Raw genomic sequence first — 26,404 nt, 5'->3', positions numbered from 1 at the left:
AGTACACCTTCCATCAGCCCCATCCAGAGAAGGTTCCAGAATTTCTCTGTGGGATGGGTGTAGGACAGCAGTCTGAATGGAAGGAAGGACCGGGGTCTTGTCTGAGAACAACTTTGCCTTTTCTTTTGTGTAACGCTGTGGGTTTGCTTGGCGAGCCAGGGGTAGGGAGTGAGCATGAGGCTATGGGGGGACTTCAGTCCCTCCAGCCACCTATAGCTGCACCCCTTTCTCCTCCAATAAGTTAGCTTAGCTTGAGGTCACCTTTCCATTCAGGAACACTCTCCACCATGTGTCCCTGCACCCCGCCTCCTTTTCTAGAAAGAGTAACTGTTGATCACACACTAGGAGGTGGGCTGTGGAATGCTCGCCACGGACTTTCTTCCTGGTTCACATGGACACAAACTAAATTCTCAGTAAGCGAATAATCAGCTTCTGTTTGGGGCAGGGGAAAGCTAGTATCAAAGTGGTATTTAAGACAGTTCCCTTTAGTGTCTCAGCCTGCAGACCTCAGAGACAAAGGCACTGAGGCTGCCCAAGAACTAGTTTTGGGGGTCACCTTTTAGCACACTCAGAGTGCTGAGAAATGGGTGACATTCACCTCAGGAAATAGACTTAAACTTCCTGTATTCACTGGAAGGGAGAAATATCCACAAATATGAACAAATGAATCAATTGGTGTGGGATTCTATCATGAGTAGCAAAGCATATGGCAGTGTGGAGGGCGTGCCTAGTCACTGGTGTTAACCAGCAAACCCGTGTGATTCATTCCCAGCAAGCGCTCTGAAGGAGACCACTAGTCCAGGACTCCAGCAGCAAAGCTGAGGTAGCTGATCAGTGCAAATATGTCTCCAAAAGGGAAAGGAAATAAGTTTGAAATGAACAAATAAATATCATCTATGGATATTTACGGGCAGAACTGGCCACATAATTGGTGGAACCCATACCAAAATGGCGCTGGGCCCTTGACCAACATCTCTCACTCGCCCCACTAGCACCCTCTCTGCTGCCTCTGGTCACCCACAGTTTGCTGTCTGCTTCCATGAATTCAGCTTTTCACAGAATTTCACTTAGTATAATACCCTCCAGTTTCATCCACATTGTCCAAAATGGCAGGATTCCTTTTTTTTTTTAAGGCTGCATGATATTCCATTGTTAACAAACAAACACACACACACTTTCTTTATCCATGTATCCTTTAAGGGACACTTCACTTGCTTACATTTCTTGACTATTGTGAACAGGGCTGCAATGAACACAGGAGAACAGATGTTTCCTCAATATACTATTTCATGAGTATATATCCACAAGTGGGAATTCTGATTCCTAGGATTGTTGTATTTATTTATTTATTTATTTAGGGGGGAACTTAATCCCACAGGGAATGAACTAATAATTTTCATTCCCATCAACAGTGTGGGTAAGTGTTTCCTTTTCTTCACATCCTCACCAACATGGTGTTTGTTTGTTTTGCTTTTATGAAAATAGGCTAAACTGGATTGGTGTGAGGTGATATCTATTTATGGTTTTGATTTATGTGAGAAAAATAAGCTTTAAAGATCTAATGTGGAGCATGGATATTATAGCTAATCATACTCCTTTGTATTCCTGAAATTTGCTAAAAAACTCTTTAGTGTTCTTATCACTAAGTAGTTGCTTACTGTGTGAGGAGGCTAATGTGTTCACTACCTTAACTGTAGTCATCACTTTGCCCTATATATATGATCAGAACAAAATGCTGCACACCTTATATATAAAATTTTAATATTTTTAAATGGAAATTGGGGCCTCTTCTTTAAACATCAAGAAAAAAATGTTGAGTTTAAGGTATTAAAATATATACATTTTTATTTCAATATGTTTATATCCATAATCCATTACTAGAAGTAATGTTTATGCATGGGTAACATGAACATAAATTGTAAGAATAATATCTTCAAGTAATAATTTTAGGTAATAGCTGAATAATAATACTTCATTAATGTGAGACCTTGATTGAGCATAAAGTTTCTAAGCCTTATTTTCCTGAAGATTCTTACCTGAAGTCATCAAAATATATACTCTTAGCAAATTTATTCTTAGACATAATTGAAAGCAATGCCATGTGCTCTGAATGTAAGATCACAAATAATTTCTGATACTGTTTTAATTTTGAGCAGAATCTTTTTGCTGATACGAATGTTCCTGAAGAGTATTAAGTAGGCCATGACAACTTCAGGATAAATACCTGATAAATTATTTTAAAATTTCATTGCATTCGAACATGCTGACTCATGTGGACTGATTTCCATGAAAGTATTTAACTCTTCACACACATCAGCTTTGAGTCTGAATTTGATTTTCAATGTAAATTTATACAATCAGATTTATCAAGTCCTCGGATATTTCCTGCAAATTGTACAAGAAACAAAAAGTGGACTTGTGATTTAAACATATTCCAAACTGTCTTTTTATATATTCAATCATGGTATCTTTGATAACAAGGTATTTAATTACAAAATTATCTTCCTCACTAATAACTGATTCATCTGAAGCCTCGTGTGAATGCAGTGTTCTTTGCCATCAAGTGTGATGGCTGGTGCTAATTTGGTTTCTTTTCGTAAGGCTGTGAGTTCAGATGTGGCACTATACCCAAGTTTATTGGTCCACCCCGTGTTGATGGACATCTGGCATGTTCCAGCTTTTGACCATTAGAAGGGAAGCTACCGTGAATGTTCCTGGAGAAGTCCCTTCTTAACATGCTTTCCTTTACTTTGAGTAAATAATTTGGAGCAGAATTCCTGGGTCAGAGGGAAGCTCAAGGTCAGGCTTTGTAAGGAATGGCCACACATTGCTTGGTAGATGGATGGAGGCTGCCGCTCAAATTGCTCCATCTCTAAAGGGCTTCACAGAGCTCCTTGGCTTGGCCCCTGTGACTGTGGCCATCACATGATGTGAAGTGGATGCTTCTTATCAAGGTGAGGATGTCGTCTGTTATTTTGAGGTCATTGAGGTATTTGTTGTCATGAATAGATGCTAAATTTGTAGAATTGGGAAATGTGTGATATGTCTTCATTATTAATATGGAAGATTATATTGATTTTTTATGAATAATGGATTAGTTTTTTCAATTACCCACTTAGCAGGAGGATGTGTTCAATAGTTGACTCCTTGGCTAATAACTAGTTTGCTGATATTTTTTTGAGGACTCCTGTTCATAATCTTAAGGAGTAGTGTAATCCCCATCCCTTTCTCTTTTATAGTCACCTCCTTGGTTTTGGTACTAGGTAAGCTTTGGGCTTCAAGGAATTTATTTTCTTTTTTAAAATTTGCTCTAATTGGTTGTACATGATGGCAGAATGCATTTTGATTCATTGTACACAAACGGAGCACAACTTTTCATTTCTCTGGTTGTACGGAATGTAGAGTTGCACCACATGTGCAGTCATGCATGTACCTATGTAATAATGTCCATCTCATTCCACCCTTGTTTCTGCCCCCAGGCCCCTCTCCTTCCTTCCCTCCCCTTTGACCAATCAAAGTTCCTCCATTCTCCTCACACCATGCCCCCCCTCATTATGGATCAGCATCCACTTATCAGAGAGAACGCTCAGCCTTTGATTTTGGGGACTGGCTTATTTCACTTAGCATGTTATTCTCCAACTCCATCTATTTATCCGAAAATGCCATGATTTTATACTCTTTTAATGCTGAGTAATATTTCATGGTGTATACATACCACAGTTTCTTTATCTATTTATCTGTTGAAGGGCATCTAGGTTGGTTCCACAGTTTAGCTATTGTGACTTAAGCTGCTATGAACATTGATGTGGCTGTGTCAGTATAGTATGCTGACTTTAAGTCCTTTGGGCATAAACCTAGGAGTGGGATAGGTAGGTCAAATGGTGGTTCCATTCCAAGTTGTCTAAGGAATCTCCACACTGCTTTCCAGATGGTTTGCACCAATTTGCAGTGCCACTAGCAATATAGGAGTGAACCTTTTTCTCCACATCCTTGCCAACACTTATTATTGCTTGCATTCTTAATAATTGCCATTTTGACTGGAGTGAGATGAAATATTAGAGAAGTTTTGATTTGCATTTCTGTACTTACTAGAGAAGTTGAACGTTTTTGCATATATTTGTTGATTGATTGTATATCTTCTTCTGAGAAGGATCTCTTCTGACCCTTAGCCCATTTATTGATTGGTTTATTTTGTTTGTTTGTTTAGTGTTAAGTTTTTTGAGTTCTTTATATATCCTGGAGATAAATGCTGTATCTGATGTGCTTGTAGTAAAGATGTTCTCCCACTTTGTTGGCAGGTGACAAAACTTTCATTGGCAAAAAGCCTTTTCAACAAACGGTGCTGGGAAAACTGCAAATCCATATGAAGCAAAATGAAATTAAACCACTATTTCTCACCATGCACAAAGCTCAACTCAACATGGATCAAGGACCTAGGAATTAGACCACAGACCCTGTACCTAATAGAGGAAAAAATAGGCCCAAATCTTCATCATGTCAGATTAGGTCCTGACTTCCATAACCAGACTCCTAAAGCGCAAAAATAAAATAAAATAAAATAAAGAGTTAATAAATGGCATAGATTCAAACTAAAGAGCTTCTTCTCCAGGGTGATTTTGTCATGCTTCTCATACCTTCAGTAACGATCTCTAGAGCCACGATTTCTGTTCCCGACTTCAGTGGACTCCACCAATGCAGTCATCTAAGCCTGGAGCTTTACTTTTTTTAGAAGGTTTAAAATTAATAACTCAAATTTATTTATAGTAGTGGACTATTCAGCGCCCCTGTCTTTTTTGGGTGACTTTTGGTAGTTTGTAATGTTTGAGAAATTTTATCTAATTCATCAGTTTTACTTGCAGAGAGGTACCCACAGTGCTTTCTTGCAATTTACTTAATGTTTGCTGTCAGTAATGATATTTGTAACTTGGGTGTTCTCTTTTTCTCTTCATCAGCATTGCAAGAGGTTTATTGATTTTATTGATCTTTTTGAAAGAAAATTTTAGCGTATAGATATTTCTCTATTTTTGTTTCCATTTTCATTGATTTCTTCTCTAATTTTTATGTTTGCTTCTCCTTGATTTTGGTTTATTTTGCTTTTTGTCCCCTCCAGGGAGATAGATGAATGACCTTTGCTCATTTCTAAGAAGTGTATCCTTCCCTTTCAACACAATTTAATTGAATTTCATATATTTTCCCTATGTTGTACTTTCACTTACATTTAGCTTAATGTATTTTTCATAATTCCTTTGAAACTTCTTCTTTGATTCATATGTTACTAGAAAAATGTCATTTAATTTCCAAGTATTTGCTGGTTTCCAGTTTTCTGTTATTGATATCTAATTAAATTGCAATTTTGTTAGAGAGAAAGTTAGAATTTCTAATATTTTAAATTTGTTTTGTGACTCAGTTAAGTCTCTCTTGGTGAATAGCCCAAGGTCACGTAATCATGCACTGCATGGTGATGGTGTATGTATGCTTGGAACAATGGAACCCAGGCAGTAAACTTGTCTGTCACTGCCTAGGCTCAGGATTTGCTGCTTCTTAAGGTACATCTCTGCCCTTTGGCCACCCCCAGTCCCCTTCTCGACCTCTAGCAGCCCCATCCTACTCTCCACTTCTGTGAGCTTGAACACTGGACTCATGGATGCAGAGAAGTTTTTTCATCACTTATTTTGAGTCTATTGCTAGGTGCATGCGTGCATAGGATCATTATGTCTTCTTGGTGACTAGTACTTTTTATTATTTAATGTGTTTTCTTGTTCTTGGAATTTTTTCCCTGAAGTATAGTTTATCTGATATTCATGTAGCCACTTGGGCTTCTGTTTCATTAGTGTTTATATATCTCTTTTTTCATTCTTTTCTCTTTTACTTAAATTTATCTTTATACTGAAAGTGAGTTTGAGGGATGCCTGTGGGGATATTTCAGCACTTGCCTAGCATGTGTGAGGCCCTTGGTTTAATCCCCAGTACCATGAAAAAAAATAAAAAATGACTTTCTTATAGATCGCATATAAGGTTTATTAACTTATTTTGTTCTGACAGTTTCTTTGTTTAGACATTCATATTTAATGGGAATACTGATATGTTACCATTTAGATCTGCTACTTTATTATTTGAATCTTTTAATTACATATTGTTACTATATCTAGAAGGTATAATAAAATCATTAAATTATTTTAAATAGTGAAGAAATATCTTCATTTCTAAATCTTAAAATATGTATTTTGGAAATGGGATAAATGTTTATGTAATGAGTATTATTTGAATATAATATTAAATCGATATTAAATAGAATATTAAAATAGATAAATAGAATATTAAAATAAGCTGACAGGCTGATGATGGGTTGGGGACATCTTATGATAAAAATACTCTGAAATTAGATTCTTGTGATGATACATATATTCAGCCAATGAATTATGTATTTAAAATGATTAAATTCTGTAGCATATGACTAATATCTTGCTGTGAAAATTCAAAGATAATAAGAAATGAAATCTGGTAAATAAAATTTGTCATCATTTATCACTAATTTTGTTATTGAAAATATAAGAAGAAAAAAATCCAAAATTCACAAAACCTTGACCTCGGATAAGAAAACAAATAAGATTATAAGTTAATAAAAGGATGGCCTCTCTTGCAATTTTCACGAGTTCATTCCCCAGGAATAACTCCAGACTCATCCTGCCTCCCTGAGGTCCAGCAGTGAATCTGCAGTTGGGGAGAGTGTAATAATGTTCCCACTGAATTCTTCCTCTGTATGGAGGAAAGGGCACCTGACGTGTGTAGAGAAGTAAGAAGGTAAGAAATGTGAAAGCTGCTACTGACCTGAAGTGTTTGAACACCTCCTTAAGTGTTCCATGTGCATTTAGAATGTGTGTATCCAAAACACCCTCAAACGATGGCGGTTCCTACAACCTTTCTCTGTTGATCCCCACTTGCCTACATGGGAATTTTGCATCACCCAAGTTCCCTCTGTCTTGCCCCAACATGGGGCGTTTTGAGTGATCTCAGGAAGCTCTTCCTTCCCAGGATGCCTTCACCTATCCCCTGACTAATGCACCCGGGCACACAAGGCTGTCTGCCAACCTCATCACCTGCACACAAGACCCTCCCTCCAGTGCTGCCCACACTTTCAAAGTCCCAGGGATCCCTTGACCATACCGTGCACCTCCCACAAACAGCCTGTATTTATTTCAATCCCCAGCTTCCTGACAGTCGTCTCTCTCCTACTTGCAATCCTAGATAAACCTTGCCATCTTACCAACGCCCTCAGGTTGGCTAGCTGGGCCCACACAGCTCTGTGTTTGATATTATCATTAAAGGTGTGTGTTTAATATTACATGTAAGTAACCCCGATGCTTTCATTTAATTTTCCCATATCTTTGACAGAACAGCAAGGTTATTGAAAACGTTCTTCGTGTTTCATCTATCTTGGAACAGTGTCCATTTCTGATCATCTGTCTTTCTAATGTCTGTGTGTGTGAAATCCAAATAGATTTATTTCTGTGTCCATATCAGATCTGTGAGGGAGGTGTTTCCCCAGATGTTTTGAATCTCCTAAACCTGATATAAAATGATTTCTTAAAAACACACCTAATGTCTATAAATCAACAACGTGTCTAACACAGTCAAAAGAACACTAAATTAACACAAGGGACTAGATTTGAGGACCGTGTCTGTGACTACAAGTTCTTAACTAGCTACTGTTCTCTTAGTGAACTGCATGGTAGGTGTATAGACTCTTGAATATGACTGAGTTGGAATCCTGGCTCTTGTACTTAACTCAGAGGGTACCTAAGAGTAAACTCCGTAGCAGTCTCTGGGTTCTAATTCTCTATAATGAGCATGCTGAAGACCACAGTCTTTGGCTCTCCTGCAGTTAAATGGGAGCCTGGGACTAGTGCTAACCAACAGCTGGCACTTGGTTTCTCTCTTGGTTCAAAATACAAATTGGTGCAACAATTCTGGAAATCAGTAAGGAGACTACTAAGAAAAAACTTGAAATGCAAACACCATTGGATCCAGTTATCCCACTCCTTGGTTTATATCCAAAGGACTTAAAATCAGTATACTATGGTGAAGCAGTCACATCAATGTTTATAGCAGCTCAATTCACAATAGCTAAACTGTGGAAGCAACATAGGTGCCCTTCACAGACGAATAGATAAAGAAAATGTGATATATATACACAATGGATTATTATGAAGGCTTAAAGAAGAATGAAATTATGGCATTTTCTGGTAAATAGAGTTGGAGAATATCATGCTAAGCAAAATAAGCTAATCCCAAAGATCCAAGGGCCAGATGTTTTCTCTGATGTGTAGCTACTGATCCATGGGGGTGGGGGGGGCTAGGGAAGAATGGAGATACTTTGGATTGGGCAGAGGGGAGTGAAGGGGCACAGGGGTTATGGGGTTAGGAAGGATAGTAGAATGCATTGGACACTATTTCCCTTTGTGAATATATGACTACCTGAGTGGTGTGATTCCACATCAGGTACAACCAGAAGAGTGAGAAGTTATACTCCATATGATGTATACACATCATTTGTGTATGATGTGTCAAAGTGCATTCTACTGTCATGTATAACTAATTAGAACAAATAAAAAAAGTGTTTTGTAACATTGCAGCTCTTTCTTTTCCAGAGTGACAAGAAAGATATGACGTAAAAAATACATGAAAAATTGAATTATAACAAAATAGAACTGTTTAACAACAACAGAGGTCAAGAAATAGAATAGTAACAGAGGAGTTAACTCCCAAAATCATCATGCCAATACTCCTAATTCTTACCCCTTTTCTCATCCCTGAGGCAAGGATTGTTCCAGGTTCTAACATCACAGGTTCTTTCTGCCTGCTTTCCAAAGCATCATATGCTCTTCCAAGTACATCTTTTCATTCAGCATCACATTTGTAAAAATCAGCATACTTCAGTGACACAACCACATCAGTGTTTACCACAGCTCACTTCACAATAGCTAAGCTGTGGAACCAACATAGGTGCCCTTCAACAGATGAATGGATAAAGAAAATGTGGTACCTATGCACAATGGAATATTACTCAGCCGTAAAGAAGAATGATTTTATGATATTTGCCAGTCTGTGGATGTATCTGGAGACTTTCATGCTAAGTGAAATAAGCCAATCCCCCGAACCAAAGGTTGAATGTTTTCTCTCATATGTGGAAGTTAACCCACAATAAAGGGGGATGGGAAAAAATAAAAATTCACATGACTAGGAAAAGGGGAATGAAGGGAAGGGAAGGGGTACAGGAATAGGAAACACAGTGGAAAGAATCTAATTTTTCTATGTACATATATGAATACACCACCGTGAATCTCATGTATATCCATAAGACTGGGATCTTAATTAGAATAAGATATATTTTCTGTTTTCATAAATATGTCAACATAGACTCAATTGTCATATACAACTGAAAAGGAGCAATAAAGATGTTATATCTACATAGTTCTGTGTACATTTGCATTGATGTAAGGTAAATGATTATATAAGTCATCAAAATGTGTTTCTCTCCTCAGGAGATGATGGACACTTGTGATATTTCTAATTGGACAGGTGTAGCTGTCCCCCACGTTGTCACCCTTATACCAATTTCCACAGCTCCTTGCCAAGTGGTGTTGTTCTCAGTGCAGACACAGAGGTCGTGTCTCCCGTGAGGGGCTTGGGGACGGCGTCCCTTCACTTTGGCTGTGGTCTGTCTCTGAGGTCAGCTGTCCCTAAAGAGAGCGCATCTCACAGTGTGTGACAGGTGGAGGGAGCACGGGGAGCCCTGTCACAGCACCCACCACATCATCTGTGCACCGCGGCCCAAGAATTAAGAAGCCATTGCCCAGAAGCTGTGCAGCTGTTATATATGCCACTGAGAAAGCAAAACTCCCAACAGCATTTTAAGACACAATTGAGCCTAAGATCACCCTCATTTTAAATGTTAAATTGTGGAGGGTATACGTATTTTAGATTCAGTGAATCATGGAGCATGAGATTTTAGTGATCATCCTGGAACTCCTAAGGGGAAGAGTTCAGTTTCCTGTCTTGCTAATGAAGGCATGAATCATGTAAGCCAGGGGTGTTAATCTGACTTCTCATGATGTGGTATTATTAAGTTCAAAGAATTACTTATTAACACACCACCCCATGCAATTGGACATTAGTGTCAATATTAATGCTTACAAGATGACCACATGAGGAAATTAGCAGGGCAAACACTTTCCCGACTGATCACAGAATTATCCAGACAAAGCGTCTGCAGGTCTTTGAATTCCTCTGACAGCAAGCTGGACCCCAGCTACCAGGATATACCCCCTCTGCCAAGGACATGGAAAACTTGAGTGTGATCCGTGAGCTGTGTGAGCAAGTGCATGACATCACCAACAAATGCAGCATCAAGCTAATTAGAATAATTTGGGAATGAGGAATAAAAATGATGTTCAGATAATATAGGAAAAAGTAGAAGTGAAAACATGTCGTATACCAGGCCTTTGCAGGGACTTAATAGTATTGTGTTAATTTTTGTCAATAAAGAATGAGGGTATGATTTTGTCCTTATTTTTCATTTCTGAAAGTGGTCATTCAAATCCAAGAAACATCTATAAGAAGATCAGAAACTTTCACTAAATTGTCCTATAGGCCTACAACAGAAGGCTATGAAGCCATTTTTTTTTAATATATTGGGATCAGATTTACTTTTATTTTATTATTTATTTTTATGTGGTGCTAAGGATGGAACTCAGGGCCTCACATGTGCTAGGCAAGTGCTGTACCACTGAGCCACAACCCCAGCCCGATGAAGCCATTTAAAGCACCGCTGTAAAATCATTTTATAATGTAGAATAAAATGTTCCTCATGCGACAGTAAGAGGAAAAATAATGCAAAATTGTATGGAATACCCATATTTAAAATATGAAACTTATCCATGAAGAAAGAGTGAAGCATCACTAAGATTTCTCTGATCTCTAATACTGATTATTTCTGCTTTGAGGATGATGCTTAATTTTTCTTCTCCTTGTTTGGAATGTAGAAAAGTATTAAAATATGCTTTTGTTTATGATTTGTCAAGAGGAATCAGTGTACTGAGGAGACACATCAGCACTACTCCACTAACAATGAAGCCACAGCCTTCTTATGGCTCATTTGCCATTTTAATTTAAACAGGGAAAAGGCCCCTTATTTGAAATAATGGAGTGAAAGAGAAATGACAAATAAATTTTATTTCAATGTATCCCTCCAATCCAGATATTTCATTTTTAATTGTGAAATCCTATTATGCATAAGTCACATTTCCTATGCAGTTTAGATTTTGCTTTTTTTTATATTTTGAGGAATACTCCTTTTATCATATTTATTAATTTAATTAGTTTAGAATGCATGGATGAGTTACACAAGTAGGCACTTCATAGAAGAGGACACTTTCATTATAATTAATATATGGAATGATATTCAACTTGTGCTTGCAAATTCAATAATGAAACCGTTCTCATTCATGACTTTGGCCAAACTTGAAGGATTTGGTGATATCAGGTACTGATGAGGATGGAGAGAGGGGTGTAGGAGGATGAGTGGACACTCCCACTGAGGCCAACAAGAATCATGTCTGCAGAGTTCAATGTGTCTTCCTCTGCCCTGGCCATCCTCCACCCTGAATGCACAGAGAAATTCATTGAAGCATTGCTTATAAAAACTCAAGAGAGAAACAATTTTAATGCCTATCAAATATTGCTAAGATCTATTTATACAGTGAATACTACGATGTAGTTAAAAAAAATTCACCAGTTCTGAAGGTATTACCAAAAGCAGACCTCAAATATATTGTTGGAATAAAACAGTTGTAGACATTCAATCAGCAATGACTGAGTGCACAGAGAAAACAGGAACAAAAATCATCAGGAAAAACTTTTAAAACATTGGTTAGCCTGGAAGTCCTGAGTTTCCAGGTTTGAAGGCCCTGTCAACTGTCCCACCCAGTGGGGGAGGTGGAGCACCGATGGTAGGTCTGTGGATTGTCAGAGCAGAGTGTCACACTTCCGTATAGGACTGAGAGGGAGCAGATGGCTGCAGTGCTTTCCAGGTTCCCAATTAGTTCCACTCAGAATTCTGTAGCAAGTCAAACTAGAAATCAGTTTTGATTCTAGAAAAGACTTATACAAGTTTTCAAATGTTTTCCATTCTTTGTTTCCTGTCCCAGGAAGCTACTAAAAAATGTGCTAAACAGAATCCAGAGAGCAATTGAAAAATAGATGAAGTTCAAGTTCAGGGAAATTCGGGAAACGGGCCATCTGTTATTCAGGAGAGGTGGAGGGTTCTCAGGAGGACAATGAAGGGGGGTTCCATAGGGGGAGCAGGGCAGCAGGATTAGAGATGAAGCAGCCAGGTCCATGTGAGCTGCTCAGAGCTGGGGGACTGACACAGGGAGATGAAATTCAGGGTGTGTCAGGACTTGTGGAGAAGAGGTACGTGCAAATGGGAGGAACAGTGGCAGAGGAAACCCAAATCCTATGTGAGGAGGAGGACTGACAGTCCCTCCATATACACAGACACAGCAGGATAGGGCAACAATATATGGACACTAAACATCAATCTAGACAAAATTGTGATGCAAGCATATGTGGAAGAGTAAATGCAGAATAGATTTTAAGTTGGGGAAATAAAAAGGCCAGGGTGAAACGATGTATTCCAGAAAGCTGAATTCTCATCTTTCATCATAGCAAGTCAATGGACTATGACTAAAAAATCAAGAAGCAACAATACAAACAATTCTAAGTGAAGTGGAATTAAGCACCAAGAAAATCACATGAAAAAATTGAGTGTGTCTGCCTTTGGGCAGAAGGAAATGAAATGTGCTTTGTGGTGGGGATCTTTCAGATTTTTTTAAGAAAACTTTTTGGGATTGTAAAACTTTTTAAGTGTTTAACAACATAGCAATTTTGAACATTACAATCAACTTAAATGTTAAACCATTTTTAACACATAGACACAAAATAATACCAATTTTAATGAAAAATTTAGGTATTAACATTTAATGAATGTGAGTAAAATGAATAATAAATGTAGAAGATTTACGTGGGAACTTTAACTCACAGGAACACATTATACAAGGGCACACACACGGGTCTGCTGGTGATGTTCAGGACACCAGGGTGGAAGAGTGAAAGGAAAGGACACACCATGGGCACAGTGGTCACGGGCTCTGGGGGGGAAGGAGACCCGTGGCAGAGACAAGAAGGCACACTGTGTTTCTCAACTAAGGGGGATCGTGAAGTACTTTCTAATCCATGCCTTTGGTCAGAGAATGGACCAGTCGAAGCACACTGGCAGCGGTTTCTGGACCTCTGTGCAGCTCGGCCAGTCCACTGGACACACGTTGAGAAGGGCCTGCTTGGTCTCTGTGAGGCAGCAGAGCTCTCCCTGCCCAAGCCCGGCCTTTTGCATACCTCTCATCAAAGGCATGGCTTCTCTATAGAGCTTCCTGCGTCCTGTGGGTGAGAAACTCAGTAGTCCTCCAGCCAGCGCAGAGCATCACTCCCTCGTGCTCTCCTCCGTCCTCAAGGCTGCCAGGGCACAGCGTGACTCCTGGATGCTTATTTTTCATCCTCTGCCGCCAGCTGATTCACAGACAAACTTCCTTGGTGTTGCCTTTCTTTAACCAGAGGCTGCACCCAACCTCGAAGAAAAACTGCCTACTGGAAAAGGTCCACCACGCCTTCAGACACACCTGTCAACCAGCCCCCTGTGACAAATGGAAATACAGTACATGTGGCCTATATGTAAGTATCACATCTACGCTTGATAAATGGCTTCAGTCATCCCCAAGCCTTGTCCTTTCCCAGAGTCTCTTCCAGAATGTCACCCAGCCACTGTGGTTGCATCCCAGAGATGAGAAGGGTTGGCTTCTACAGACTGGAGTTTTTGAATTGACAATACCAGAATCCCTCTGAAAACAGGCCTCAACACCCATGTCAACACCTTCCTTTGTTTTCATGTCTCCAAACTACTTCCTGTGAATGTTAGCATGAGTGGCCATGGCTAAAGCCTTCCCTTCACAAAATGATGATACTGAAATCTGCCTTTTAGGAGGAAGGAAACACAGATTATTTTAAACTAGAAGACTTTTAACTATCATCAACACATGGAGTTTTGTGAGCAAAACCCTAATCTCTGAGTCCAAGGACTTGTGATGTCTTCTTACTCTCACAGGTCTCAATCCAGCCCTCCCTCCCAGTCTTTGCCCACTCTGGACAAGCTGATAGAAGCCTGTCCCCACCTCCCCTGGTGTTGACTGCACAGATGTCAGCCGTCCAGCGCCACCTCACAGGGAGGACAGATCCCAGCATTGTGAGTGGCAAACCTTCTCAGGCCCCGTCAGTGCTCACATAGCATGATCAGTCCAGATAAAGTGGGCTTTCAGGGAGGGCTGTTGATATGGCTCACATGGGGGAACCTCAAGACAACCTCCCTCACTGGATGAGACGGCATTAGAAAGCGGTACTCGGAGGAGAGGCCTTCACGTGAAAGAGGAAAACGCAGAAACACACCTGCATGTGCTGGGAGTGACTGGGATTGACTGAGCTCTGAATAAAAGCAGCTATTTCCCAGCCCCCTCCTCACCTGTTCCCCAGCAGAGCAGGGAGCTGCACTTGTGAATGGTGTTCCCCACTCCTCAGAGCAGTGCAAGAGTGTGTCCTGAGAGGCAGGTAAGGCCCGTCTCCACCTGGCCAGGTGAGGGGTGCTAGGAAGGCCCATCTATCACGTTGAAGCCAACCTGGGAGAGGGAATTCTCAGGGATCCATAATCCATCTGAAGCTGAGCTCTAGGTACAAACAGACCCATGGGCACTTGGGTGTTTTAGACAATGGGTCTCCACCAAACTAAGAGCACCTGGATTCCCTCACTCCTGACCACTGAAGAGAGACAGGCAACCAATGTTCTGAGGAAATGCCAACCCGACTGAGCCAAATCCATTACCTCTACTAACCTCCTGGGCCATTTAGGGTTCCTCAGCACTAATTTCTCTTAAAGTAAAAGTTCAACTTGGACACACAAAATGCACAAAATGGATACCTTACTGCTTTACTGGAATCTAAGCTGGAGAGATTCCTTAGGAATGCTGCTTTCCTTGATATTGTACAAAGCTTTTGAATTTCCCATTCAGGTTAAAGAAAACAGTAGTAAAACAGTGAGTGTGAAAAGAGTAAGTTACAAGGAGCAACTTACCCCAACTAATGCTATTTCTAAAGATAAAGGAAGCCCAATATGTAAATAAGTATAAAACAATAGATTCACTAATTCCAAATATGATGCCCCTCCCTGAACACAAACATACTAAAAACAAAAACAAAACCAAAATGGCCTAATTCTAAAAATGTCCAACCCCTAAGAAAATATACTGAAAAACCTAAAACCCGAGAAAGGTGTGCCCTGCTTCTGGGTTGGGCAGGACTGTGCTGTGGAGCAGGCACAGGTCTCCGGAGCCCTGACCTGGCCATAGCTCCTTGACCACACTCAGTGCAGCGTGAGCTCAAGCAACAAAGAGCAGAATGGCAGTGCCTTCCCAGCTCCCCCTCAGCCCTGATCATGAAGGTCAGAACAAAAGGTCTAGAATGGTCACATATTTTGTCATCAATTGAAATTATACTCTCCTATTTTACTTACACAAAATTCCATACAAATGCCAACAAATTAAGTTTTCTGGCCATAAAACAATATGAGGATATTTAAAATGTGACTAGAATAAAAAAAAAGAAATGTAAGTCATTTCTCATGACTAACAATAAGGCATTCAGAAGAGCCATGGAATCCAACATATGTCTAAGAAAAAACACACATGCTAGGATCTATATTAATGGAATTACATGATCTAGCAAACTGAGAAGTTTAATTAAGTTTAAGATAAAAGTAATTGGATGTCATATTCTTTTCACATTATATTTTTATTTTAACTTATTAAGGAAATACATGGATAATTCAAATGGAAAATACGAAGATTTTATATTTTGTAATAAAGTTGCAAATCAAAATGCTGTTTTTGATGAAATTTCATGTTTTGCGAAGAATTCTTTTGTCATTTGAATTAATTAAATCTCAACAGAAAATCCAAATAACTCTTTTCATGATTAACATTCAGCCATGGTACCACAGCAGCTTTCACAGAGACTCAGTATCATTGAACATCCAACACAGGTGTATTCCTGAGCTGAATGGACCCCGTCTATACATATTGAAGTTTTTCTGACTTCCAATAGTAACAATTTCTGTAGAGCTCTTAATATTTATATCAGTATTCAAAGGAATAACTGAGATTAATACAGTCCCAGTTGTACATCACAAAAATATTTGGTTCTTTCTTCAAATTCAGTGGATTTTAAAATTTAAGAAATAAATCAAAGTAAATCCCCTGACAAACCAAATTCACCATGGTACAAACAGCACAAAATAGTAAAGGATCATTTTCCCCTCACTTTCCATGTGACACTCTCTGACTCTGAGACTACACCTGTGGAGAAGCCGCTCGGTTCCAGCAGGCATATCACACAGAAGCAATGCAAGCCTCCTAACTCACTTTGGGTGCCAAGAACACTGTCGACGAGGGTTAGTCTCAGCCAGTGGTTCATGTCGTACATGGTGACTCCCATGTAATTAAACATTAGAATTGATGGGATATTGTGCCCACCTCTGGGTTTTTCCAATTTCATTTCATTTTGTTGTCAAGCTTTATCACATCCATTATCAATGATTCCTACCAACGTTCTGGAGGTACAAGTAGTCCCTTGCACTCCTCAAGAAGGTATGTTCATATACTCAAACTACCATGCCCGATCTTTCAGCTTCATTTCTTGGGCGCTTCCTGCTTCACAGAGTGGGTGCATTCCGTGAGTAGATGGGTGATTGGACCTTGCATTGCCGCTGGGTGGGCCTTTCACACAATCAGGGTCAATGTACCCCTGTCTTCACACTCCAAAGGCTGATCCATCTGTGATAGCAGAAAGGGGCCTCATGAAAACCAATCGCAACGTTAATAAGTGTAATTAAAGAAGTGCCAGTGTCCACACAAGCCAAAGATGAAGCTATAGCACAAGATGATGAGGCTAAATACAGTGTGTCCGCTTCAAGTGATGAACAGAGAGTCCTTTCTGGTGATCTGGGCTCTGACAGCTACAACAGCAATGCAAAATGGCAGCTAATGTTTTCTCTTGTCAAAAAGCTAAAGGTGAAAATACCATACGGTGTTTCTGATTTTCAATAGCCATCTTTCAATCTACAATGTTTATCATACTAATTTATGAATAAAATGCCTAATAATGATACCTGTACATCTTTATGTTTAACTTGAATTTTTAAATTTCCATCTGAAATTCAACAATTTGAAAGTGATATTAATAATAACATATCTATTTTTTCAAATTGTATTCAAATTAAATTTTTGTGAATTTCAAAAAATGTGCATTTAGAGCTGTGGGAAGATGTCTTTCTTGAGTCCATTTTCCTTCTGGATGGAAATTGAGCTGTTATACGTTCTGTGCTGTTTCCCTGGTTCCTTGCACTGGGACAGCAAATCAGGCACCATGGTTCTTGGCTTTTGTCAGGAAATGTCCACACTTAGCACGTCCATCAGTCTGGACCGAGAAGTCGGTCAGCAGGGAGAGGTGAGGGGATCACAGGTAAGGCCCAGATGACTCAGCAGGAGCCTTGGATCTGCTCACCTTGCTCAGGCATGAAGTCAGAGATCTCAGCAGCTGGTCCATGGCACCCCACACACGGGGGCCATGTGTAAGCCTCATCCCCAGCCATGGCAGGACAGAGAGCCGGGTCACAGATCTGAGTCCAAACAGATGTGAACAAAGATCCACAGTTCTGCTCTCCAGAAGGAAGTGTTAGCAGGGAGCAGGAAGAAGAAGGAGGAGGCAGCCTCCCTGCCTCAGCCTGCAGATGCAGCCCTCGTGCCCCAGGGCCCTTCCTGTCCTGTTGGCCACTGGACCGACATCTACTGTGGTGGGGCTCCTCCCCTCTGCCTCCCTGTCCCTCCACCATGGAAGTCCCACGAGAAGTGTCTAAGGAAAAGCAATGCACTTCACAGGAATGAAGGAAAGGGAAACTGGTGTTTGGGGTGTAGAAGTAGATAGAGGTCATAGATGCACAACTTTATAAATATAAAAAATTCCACTGAATTGTTTACTTTAGAAGGATAATTTCATGTCATAAAAATGTATCTCAATTTAAAAAGGTTTTAAGTTGTTCTTAACAAGTTTTAAAAACCCAGCTTTTTATTTTTTAAATAAACTGAAATATACTCAAATGTTGTAGAGGGGTCAGGTGCAGTGGCACATGTCTATAATCTCAGTGACGTGGGAGGCTGAGACAAGTTCAAAGTCAGCCTCAGAAAATTAGAAAGACTCCAAGCAACATAGCAAGGCCTTGTCTCAAAAAAAAAAAAAAGTAAAAATAAAAAGGGTTGGAGATGTGGTTCAGTGGTTAAGCACCCCTGGGTTCAATTGCTGGTGTCCAAAAAAATAAAAAAATATATATATACACATATATGTATATGGTATGTGTATAAAAATATATAGAGAGATGTTATTGAGAGGATACAGGAAAAGAGAGACTCTCTCAGAAATATCAAACTATCCACATAAGGTAATTAAAGGGGAAAATCCTTAAAAGTCACAAGTAAGAATGACACTAGTGAATACAACATCATCACTCTGGAAAACATTACTCACAAGCTGTGCTCTGATCACAAGCTGTCAACCAGAAGGCTCAGTCCTCCTTGAATTGCTTCCTCTTGATCATACACAAAATGCCTAAATTAGGCTGCATTATTGTTGTTATTCTATTACTATTATTAAAAGAGGGGGAAATCACTACCTGATCCCTTCTTCCTTCTTATTTCTTTAGGTTGCAAGCATCCCATATACGTTACTGCTATTAAATGGTTTGGCTTACCCAAAATCTCTTCTCTACAGTGCCCATTGACACAGCGTTAGGTTTTCTTTTAGAGTGGTCAGCTTGGTGATGCATTCCCTCTGTAGAGAATTGTTTTTTATTTGCTCTATCCAGCTCACCAGGCCATTCAGTGGGCAGAAAGAATTCTTCATGTGCATCCCAGGTCCATTCAAAGTCAGCTGCAGACGTGCGTGCTTGTCAATTCCCCTGGGCCTTCTTCAGATCCTTCTCTTGGTGCTCAAGGAGGCAACAACATCTTACAAACATGCACTGTTTCCACTTCTGCATTAACCACAGATGGCGCCCTGAAACTCTGTCATTTCTCTTCTATCAGGTCAATGACAGTTGGATTCTAATGAAAAACCCTGGGGTAACTTACTCAACTGGGAAAGAACTCGGGTTCTGAGAGGCTTTGTGAATGTCAAGTCAAGGTCAGGTGGAGATAAGACCAAAGTCTGTCCCCAGCTCTGGTGGCCTAGACAAGAAAGAGGGTGATGACGGCTCCATCTGCACAGGTGGCCAGGCTGTGTCTGGGGCTGATCTTCTCACGCACATGGCACCGGCCATGCCTTTCTCATGCGTTCACTTTGCTCCCACGCACAGCCTTCTTGTTCTGATTGTCCTTCTCCCCATGGCTATCCTATCTTGTCCTCCTAAAGCCGTCGGTCTTTCCTGCATGCGAATCTGACAGTTTTATCACTGCGCAGGCTACTCCTTATGGTATCACGGACAACACACTTGCTTATTAGATTTACTGAAAATCTGATGTGATGATAGATTCTTAATTGCAGTTTTTCCCAAGGGTTTATGGTAGATTTTACTCTCCTTACTCAGGTGTGTGTGTGTGTGTGTGTGTGTGTATCTGGGAATTGAACACATGCTAGGCAAGTACTTTATCACGAGGCTAAATCCCTAGTCCCGCTCAGGCTGAATTGAATTTAAAGTCAAACAAAAGTAATTCTATCCTTTTCCTAGCTAAACAGAAAAAACAATGGTGAAAATTCACTCTATTTATAAATTAATTTCTGTTTGCAACAAATTCCCATGAATCATAGCCAAGACAAAAAAGAAAGAAAGAAAGAGGTCAGCATTCCATTTCCTTGAGAAGTCAGCGTGGTCGAGAAGATGAACACTGGATGGGAATAACAGAAGACAGGCAGTGAGGATGCTTAAGAATCCATCAAACACAAGAAAAAATACAAGTAAGCCAGTAGCTCTGCATTATATGCACTGTGATGTATAAATGGAAAGTATCATTGCAAATCACAATGACAATAAGGATATGGAACACTAGAAACAAATGTGACTGAGATGGCACATGTGCACACAAAGAAAACCATTATGATTCATGGAGGTCTTTAAAAGGGTCCCCAGGGAAGGAAAATAGCACCCAGCCAGCAGCTTCTCCTCTGAATGTCGAAGTCCTAACAAAACCTCAATAATACCTTAAAGGAATTATTTTGTAAGATGCAGAAATTAATTCAGCCTACATTAATCCATGAGTAAAAATAGCTAACTTAAAACAAGTATATATGAGTTGAAGATTTTTTCATGCTAATTTCCAAGCACAAGAAAAGTAGCCCAGAAAAGTAGCCCAGATCCTAAGAGATTCCAAAATGTATGGTATATGTGGCATTTCAGAATCAGTAAACGAATTAGAGGTTATTCAAAATTGATTCAATTTTCCATTTGAAATAAATCAAAATTAAACATCAAAAAATTAATCTCATGTTAAATTATGACTTCAATTTTAAGAAGTAAACATTTTACAGGAAAGTATAGACAAATATTTTGTATCTACTTTCAGTAAATAGAGAAAATCCGGTAATGAACATCCTCAAAGAGATTTACAACAGCATGAACATTAAACATAGCTGTAACATATAACTTGGCCTATGATGAATGATTTTACTTTTGATTATTTTAGTAATCAATTGCTTTTTGCTCTTTGAATCAACCAGAAAAGCATAGTAAACTTACTAATGATAGGCATTAGAGCCTAGTATCTATGCGATCACCCCTGACTACCTGAACTACAGGTGAAAGAAGCTCAGTATTCAAGGAGGGAAGCAAATAATCAGGGATTACAATATCCACAAATTACAGAATGGGAAGACCATAGTGACAAAGTCAGTACAATAACAACATGATCTGTATAGTATCTGAAGTTACAGAGATCACCATCTTGATCATCTACAGTGGAGCAGAATAAAAGACAGAGACAAACCCACACAGATCCAGCCATTTGATCCTTAATGAAGATGACAATAATCATATATTGGAGAAAAGTCAGGCTTTTTTACAAATGGTGCTGGGGAAACTGGATATTCACATGGAACTAGATCTCTATATCTCACTCTGCACAGAAGTTAACTCAAATTGAACTGAAGATCTAGGAATTAGAACAGAAACTACAACTCTAGAAGAAAACATAGGGTCAACATCCCAGCATTTAGGTGCAGGCAATAACATCCTTAATGGCACTTGTAAAGCTCAGGGAATGCAACCAAGAATCAATAAATGAGATTACATCAAATAAAGAGCTTCTGCACAGCACATAAAACAAGAGAGGGTGGAGAGAGCCTACCAAATGGGGGAAAAACTTCCAGCTACTCTTTTGACAGAGGATTAATATTCAGAATACACACACAAAAATAAATCCCCTAAAAATCCTTAACACCAAACAAACAACCAATCAATAAGTGGACAAATGACCTAAATAGATGCTTCTCAAAAGAAGAAGTGCAAATTGTCAACAAATATATGAAAAAAATGTTCACATCATTTTATCCACGAGGGAAATGTAAATCAAAACTACACTGTTGTTCCAACTCACTCCAGTTAGAATGGCAATCGTCAAAAATGAAAAAAAAACAATAAACGCTGGTGAGGATCAGGGAAAAAGGAACTCTTATACACTGTTGCTGCCAGGGTAAGTTAGTACAATCACTACGGAAGTCAGTTTGGACTTTCCTTAAAAGACTAGGCATGAAAGTTCCATATACTCTAGCTATCACATGCCTCAGTATTTATCCAAAATAATTAAGGTTGTCATAGAGATATATGCATGCTCATGTATTAGAAAAACAATTTGTAACAGTCAACTTATGGAACCAGGCTAGGTATCTGTCAAGAGATGAATGAATAAAAAAAAAATGTGGTATCTATACAATGGAGTTTTATTCAGTCATTAAAAAAATGTAATTATATCATTTGCAGAAAAATTGATGGAAGTAGAAAGTATTGTGCTAAGCGACATAACTCCAGACTCAGAAAGTAAAGAGTACTATATCTATTCTCTCCTATGTGGAAATTAGAGAGGAAAAAAAGGAAATAAAAGGGATCTCATGAAAACGCAAGACAGACCAGTAAAGAAAAGTGTTTTGGAGAAGGGAAGGGAAAGGAGAGGTACTGATGAACGAAACTGATCAGAGTATGTTCTGTGTGTGCAGGAATGTGTCATAATGATACCCGCTGTTGTGCAAAATGGTTATGCACTAGTAAAAATTAAAATAGATTAAAATCAGAAGTGATTTAATAAAATGCTAAAACAAAAGTGTTTTTTCATCTGATGTTCTGTAATTCCATGTGACATGCTATCCCAAAGCTTGGTGGCCAACATAACACACTCACCTGCACAGTCTTCACATCAGCTTGGCTTGGATCAAATGGCTGGGCTCATCTGGTGGCTAAAGCACACAGGCGGTGAGCTGGCTTCTATTCCACAGAATATGCTCCTCCTGATCTCTGGTGACAAGGCAGCAGCTCCCCAGAGAATGTGCATGGTGGTGACAGGGGTGTCCAACTGCAAGACTACTTGAACAGGCAATTTCCATGTCCTGATCAACATCTTATCTGCCACCATCCATTGTCCAGAGCATGTCTCATGGATGAGTCCAATATTGATAGGAAAAATATTACCTAGTACTTTAGTGCACTGCCAGGTTACCAGGAAGGGAATGAAAGTTTAGGGAAAAATAATCCCCAAAATGTGTACATATGTGTATGTGTTTAATATATGTATATATGTATGTGTATATATTATTATATTAAGTATATATTACTATATGTTAGGTAGGTATATTATTATTAAACTCACACACACACATAAATACACATAGATGTGTATACCACAATTATAATGATAAGAGTATATTAGAAGTGAAAGTAAAAAGTACAACTTCCAATAATAAAATCAAGAGGTATTATCTAATTTTTTTAAAAAAATATATGTAATTTAGATTGGTATGTTATATCAAGATGCTCAAGTAATGCTGTAGAAAATTGACTTGTGAAGCCATTAAGTCTAAGATTTGGAGCTGGGGATATGGAGTCAGAAATTCTTGCTTTGTATTTTCACATTTTTAAAATTTTGTAGTTATGTTCATGTTTCACCTTGATGAAAATGAGTATTTTGAGAAGCAATAGAGTCCCCAATGCAGGAGGAATTCTAACTGTGATGTCTGCATTGCTGTGCCCAGCCAATGTTGAGTGAGCGGCTATCAGTCCATATCTGATGGTACAAGGTTGCAGAGAATACTTGTGTCGGTTTTAGTTGCTGGCATGAGAAATTAAAGGCCAATAGGGAAAGAGCAATATTTTTTTGATGGTCAGTTACATCCATGCCTTTCCTTGTGTCACCTCAATCTTCAACTTGGCAGAGAAAGATTCTGAATGGAACCCAGAGAATTCTGATGCCCTGTGGGGACAGTAGTGGCCACCAAGCCTACAGCCTGTGGAAGGAAGGCTAAAAACAACAAAGAATGAGCATCCTGTGCATTGATGGGCTGCCCTGGGGTATGACGAGTCATTGAGGAATATGGGTCTGCATGCACCACACTTGTGGGGACACCCAGTGTGAGCGAGACTTAACATGGTCCTTATGAGGGGACAGGAAGAGTCAGAGACAAAGGTGATGCAATGAGGTTTCCTGAACTTAAATCACCTAATATTCCGGAAGCTCAATAAGGTAGATGCCATGACCATCTTCCATTCTAATAATAGGGAGACTGAAACAGAGATTAAGGAACTGGGTCCAGTTGTGCCTAGATCTAGTAAACAGCAGAATACAGATGCTAATTCAGAGATTTCAATCCCAGACACTGCTCTTAATTCTGATAGCCAATTATCTCTCCAGAATAGTAGGTAAAAGACCACCATATGTCCCAGCTCTACCGTTGGTTGATATTCATCCAAAAGAATCAAAGTCACATACTATAGTGATACAGATTTACCCACAGCTGTGCAATTCACAGTAGCCAAGTGATGCAGCCAGTGTAGGTGTCCATGAACCGATAAGTGAATAAGGAGAATGTGCAATAGACATGCAATGGGATTTTACTCACCTCAAAAGAAAATGAAATCATGTCATTTGCAGGAAAATGGATGGAACCAGAGAACATCACATAACAAACCAAATCAGAAAGTCAAGGGTCATATGTGTTCTCTCATGCATGGGAGCTAGAGAGAAAAAAAGGAAATAAACAGGAATCTCATAAAAATTAGAGGGAGATCAGTGGAGTTGAGCAAAAAGACCAGCAAAGGAAGAAGAGAAGACAAGGAGAACTAAGGAGCAATTAAATTACCCAGCATGTGTGAATGTATTAGAGTTAATGCCATTATTATGTAGAATTTTAATGCAACAACTTTTTTAAAGTAAAAGAAATTGAAGAAACATGATATAAAGAGAGGTGTGAATGTGTTCTATCTAGAGAGGTAGCTTTTCAACAAACAGAAGAAAATTACCTTGAAGTTTGAATTAAAAATTTATGATCACTAGAAATCTGAAACAAATTTTTAAGACACTCAAAAATTATCATCAGGATCCACTTACTCAAGGAGCAGTTTTTCATGCACTGTGAAATTCACATAGATATAAATTTTTGATTCACTCCAAGGCTGCCCAGGAGGATGTAGCATATACCTCACGTGTGCCATGGAATTTCCTTCTAACTTGCTATGCCCTCTTCACAGAGATCTAGACCATCATTCATGTCAGCCTATTAATAAATTCATGGAAATATAGACTACATTATTCACATCATATTCTAAGGATACCCAAGTTCATATATCCAATAGGACCTCTCTCCTTCCCCCTAGACTTGCACATTGATTGGCTCTTCAACACCTCCACCTGGATGGCTGGAGGACACCTCCCACTCCTTATGATGTTCGTATGAAGATTTGGAAATGTAGCCCTTGGTCTCCCGACAGCCTCCGTTGCCTCAGTCCTCCAGTCTCTGTGATGACACTCCCACTCTGGTTGTCAAGACAAGCTTGGTGTCTTCCTTAACATATAATTTTTTTTGTAGATTAACATCCAAATTGTTCTCAAATCCTGCAGCAAAACTTTCCAAACTTGTCGAGAACCTGCCCGTTTTTTCTCTGCCTCTGGGGCCACCACTCTGGTCCAAGCCATCACATGGCCTTTTGGTGACTTGGAGGTCTCTGCTTAGTTCCTTCCTCATGCAGTCTATTTCCAAAAGGACTATGACTCTTTTGCACCTTACTTCCAATCAAAACCATCCTCTAAGGATCTCTGTCGCCTCCCATACCTCACATCTGCCCTTCCTCTGCCTCCTGGCTCTGCTGGCCTCCACTGCTCCGGCCACCCTCAGACAGGCCCTGTGCTCAGGCTCTCCCCAGCCCAGGATGCTCCCTCTGCAGGCAGAAGTGCACAGCTCCCTGTCCTGTTTCAAGTCTCACCTCAATGCAGGCTTCTCTGGGAGGCTTTCCTGACTACCGCATTTTGGTCTGTACCCTCTTATCAAGGTACAGTTAAAATAATAAAAAAATAGTAATAAATACTTTAAAAACCTATTTAAAGATTCAAAATTCAAATAACAATGTGATGTATTTGCAACAAAAATAAAGTAAAAATAGAAATATACTTAGGCTGATGGAGGAAAAGTACAATCCTGGCCCCTCTCCAACTTCACTTCCCTCTACCATCACCCCAATACTAGGCATTTCATGTTTTAATTATTTTTTTGTTTCACCGTTTGTTCACCATTTAGCCAGGTAAACTGTCTGGTAGCAGAATGTCTTCTATATTTGCTCCCTCTTGTATCCCTAGGGCCAGAAATAAGGCCTGTAGTGTCGCATGTGCTCCATAACTGTGGAATGATCCTACATGTCGTCCACAGAAGAGAGGCTGATGGTATTAATTTTCCAGTTAAGCGTACTCATTTAAGAAAGCAGAGCTATGCACGGGGAGTGCCCAGTGCTCTCACGTTTCAAGATTTCTTCAAGATTTTGGAGGAGGACAGGATGAAAGGACAGCTGTGGTCCCTTCGTGGTTTTGGTGGAATCTGGTGCTGTTCCTGCCCATTCAGCCCAGGTCACTATCCACTCACTTCCCTGAAGTTGAGACCTTGGAAAGTGCATGTTCTGAAGTAGGTCTGAAGTCTTGTCTTTTTTTTTTTTTTTTTTTTTTTTTTTTTTTTT

This window comes from Marmota marmota, unplaced genomic scaffold (genome assembly GCF_001458135.2).
Source record: "Marmota marmota marmota unplaced genomic scaffold, marMar, whole genome shotgun sequence".
NCBI classification, from domain to species: Eukaryota; Metazoa; Chordata; class Mammalia; order Rodentia; family Sciuridae; genus Marmota; species Marmota marmota.
The sequence above is the reverse complement of the archived record's forward strand: the minus strand, read 5'-3'. Positions refer to the sequence as shown.